At 31.7% G+C, this 3456-nt stretch overlaps 1 protein-coding gene and 1 non-coding gene across 2 annotated transcripts in view; both read left to right on the top strand.

Annotated features, from left to right (window-relative positions):
• LOC118734420 (eye-specific diacylglycerol kinase-like) overlaps positions 1 to 3456 on the top strand; it is a 325708-nt gene that overhangs the window by 99749 nt on the left and 222503 nt on the right. The gene's annotated exons all lie outside the window — the stretch shown is intronic.
• Positions 1467 to 1539, top strand: Trnav-cac. Its single transcript has one exon. It is a non-coding gene; the product is annotated as a tRNA-Val (tRNA).

Raw genomic sequence — 3456 nt, 5'->3', positions numbered from 1 at the left:
GCCATACAACTTTTTTTCGTGCAACCCTGCGCTGAGTTGAACGCAAATGTTGAACGCAAAGTTGAACAATGCAAACACACTTTTAGCACAACAAGCGCTTCTTGCTGCTGTCAAATTCTGATAAATACATACATACATACATATGTTTGACAACCAAATTGTCAACAAAAGGAAAGTGCACCTTGTTAATTCATGTTGACAAGTATTTAATTACTTGCATAATAGGATTCTGATGAACTAGTAAGTGTTTTTGATTATTTACATACATATGTAAGCTGAGTGTGTTTACATACAAAATAAGAAAAAGTGTATAAGAAAAATTTTGAGGTTATGTTGTAGTTGTCAGAAGTTACCATTTTATTTTACCAGAAAGCGATCCCCTACTTTTTAGTGTTACTCTCTTTCTCTCATTCTCATTTATTTATTTTTTTGACTATTCTACTAGACTAAGTCCCAGGAATAGTGGATTGAACTTATCTATTGAATTGCATTTTCATTGAAACTCAAATTTAAAATATAAAAAAATTTATAAAATCAGCGGTAATTTTTAGCTATTTGAAACTTTTACTTTCTCCTACTAGAATTCAATGGGCTACTGCATACTCAGAATGGACTATATTTTTATAAAAAATAGCCAAAATTAAATAACAAAAAAAATATATACATATATAATAAAACTTGTCAAAACGTGGTGCGACTATAATTTTTTCGACCACTGTACATACAAAGTCAGTGTCAAATGTAAGTGTACACCTTAGGTTTCACACTTTATATAAAGTTCACAAAAATTCAAACAATTTTCATCAAAATTTCCAATTTTTTTTTTCGAGTATGCAATTGTGTAGCCCATTCAATTTTAGTAAGGCAAGGAAAATATTCGCTTTTACTTTCATATAACGTGTGATAAAATTTGTTTTTATATGGAAGAAAATGCGCAACACCCTCCATAAAAAAAATCTAAAAAATCAGCGGTAATTTTTAGCGACTTGAAACTTGCACTTAATTAGACTAAAATTAAATGGGCTACAAAACTGCATACTCGAGAATTTTCTAAATATTCCGACCCAAAATTCGGAATTTTTGATGACAATTTTTTTAAGTTTGATTTTTTTTTAATTTGTGCACGCTTTGAAACTATTATTTACGTGGTTTCTCTTATAGATTGAATTATATTTTAAATTTAAATTATTAAAATTAAATAAGTAAACGTAAGTTGCAAACAATTTAATTTTCGATTTCGGTGGTAATTAGTTGAACGCAGGTGTATGTACTATTTTACATATGTATAAGGTAAGTTGTGTATTGTGTTGCTAGCCCACTTGTGAGTGATAGCTGAACGAAAGCTTTCGCTATTAGAAAGAGAATAGAAGTAGAAAGAGAGAGAACAAGAGAGCAAAGTTTGTAGTTAGCGGCAAAGCGCTGAGTGTAACAGCTCAATAAAGTACTTTGGCACAAGATCTTTAAGCGTTTCCGTAGTGTAGTGGTTATCACGTGTGCTTCACACGCACAAGGTCCTCAGTTCGAACCTGGGCGGAAACAAGCCGAATGTAACGTTTTTTTTTGTTTTTTGGGAAAACATTTTTTGGGTTTGAATTTTAACAGCTCTTAACTACACCGAGCCTATGGAATCTCTGCGAATTTTACCAGTTTGCTTAGGCATTCAACAATTAAATCTATTAAAATTTCTAAACAAAGAGTATAAATTTGATTTGATTCTTGTTCTTGATGAATGAATGATTAATTGGAAAATATTGAGAATATCTTTAAACTCACCTGCCAGGGAGAAAAGTCGGAATTGTGTTTCAATTGATGGACATCAGTTAAAATATATTAACTACAAGAAAAAATAAATAAAAAGGGCAGCACCAAACAACTAAATTCGATACAAACAAAGCAGAAAAATCCGAACCGGACTGCAACTTTTGCGCTCACGCGCCATTAATTTCTATTGTTTTGTTTGTGTCATTTTTTTTATCTCTACTTCTTGTATTTTTTGCAATCTTCTGAATATCGAAAACAAGCATTTTACGCGTTCAAGAGCAACGAGTCTATTCAATTACTTGCATCATGCCACCGAAATTGTGGCTTTTTCGTTTGAAATGAAAGAAAGATGCACAAAAAAAGAATACAAAAAAAAAAGCTTTACAAAAGAGGAAAATACGTGTGGAAGCAGAAGTACATAAAGCAAAACGGCCTGATTCTTGGAGCAGAAAAAGCAGACTAATAAATATTTTCGGCTCCGTGGTCGCAGTGCAGCGAATTTCTTTTTTTTTTTGGAGTTTAAATCAAAATGGGAATTAGTAACATAAATGCCATAATTTGGATGCTGAAGAAAGAAATAAGAGTATCTACTTATTGTACTCTGCAGATAGGCCATTATACGGTAGCATTACTTTTATTTCTTCTTAGTTGTCTATAACTTTGGAACGGCTTGTTGTAAGGCCTGCCAATTTGGCTCCAACTGTGTCGTTTTTGGCCCTATTTTACTTCAAATGGCACCTTATTTTTCAATTTGGCACAAATGACACTTTTGAAAAATATTAATATTTCAATAAGTTTTTTCTGAAATCCAGCGTGTACTAATTTTTCTTCAACTATACATGGTTCTCTAATTTCTTAAGTTTTTGCAATTGGTATATTTTGGTATTTAACTTTTAATTTAGAAATGTGTTTATTTTATTGCTAACTGGCAAGGAAAGAAATAATGGTAACTTATTTGGAACTTTTGTTTTTCTATTTGGTACGTTTTTTACACTGTTTCCCAATATGGGCTAATCCGAGAAATAGTCAATTAAAAATGCAAAAAAAAATCATGCAATTCAAATTCTCGCAATTTGGTACCAAAAATGGCACAGTAAAATACATATATATATATATTAATTTCAAATTTGTTTTCGCACTTATTTGAGAAATCTGATTTGCCCCTCTACTTCTTGAAACAAACCTCCGAAGATCCTTAGCAATATAACCTTTAATAAAATACCAAAATAACGCTTTAAAAGTAAATTTTTTTCAACGGCAAAAGGAGTAACGTCCGCAAAGTAACGTCACGAACAAACTTATACAATTTTTTTTTTAAATTCAATCCAACCTTTAGTTTGCTTTTATAATAGTACATTTTGTTCTCTTCAAAGTATTCTTGTAGATTGTGTTCTCCACGCATGACAATTTGCCGAAATCTGTAACGTTCGAACACAAATTTCGAGGGCAAATACGCCGCCATTATTTGAAATTTCCATTCATTTTGCTCTCATAAGTACTGCTTTATAACTGCCCTTTTACCGCAGAAACTTTTTTGCCACAAAAAAAGTTTATAAGAAACGTCTGAACGTAACGTCCGCAACGTTTTGAGCGGTCAGACCTAAAGTTTGGGTTTTTCAGCCGTCCATTAATAGGTTCTGAGGAATAAAAAAACAGGTATTAAACAAATGTGCCAATTACCAAATGCGCGAAAAA

Source organism: Rhagoletis pomonella, unplaced genomic scaffold, assembly GCF_013731165.1.
Source record: "Rhagoletis pomonella isolate Grant_MI unplaced genomic scaffold, Rhpom_1.0 Rhpom_scaffold_00002, whole genome shotgun sequence".
NCBI lineage: Eukaryota > Metazoa > Arthropoda > Insecta > Diptera > Tephritidae > Rhagoletis > Rhagoletis pomonella.
This window is presented reverse-complemented; position numbering and strand designations above follow the sequence as displayed.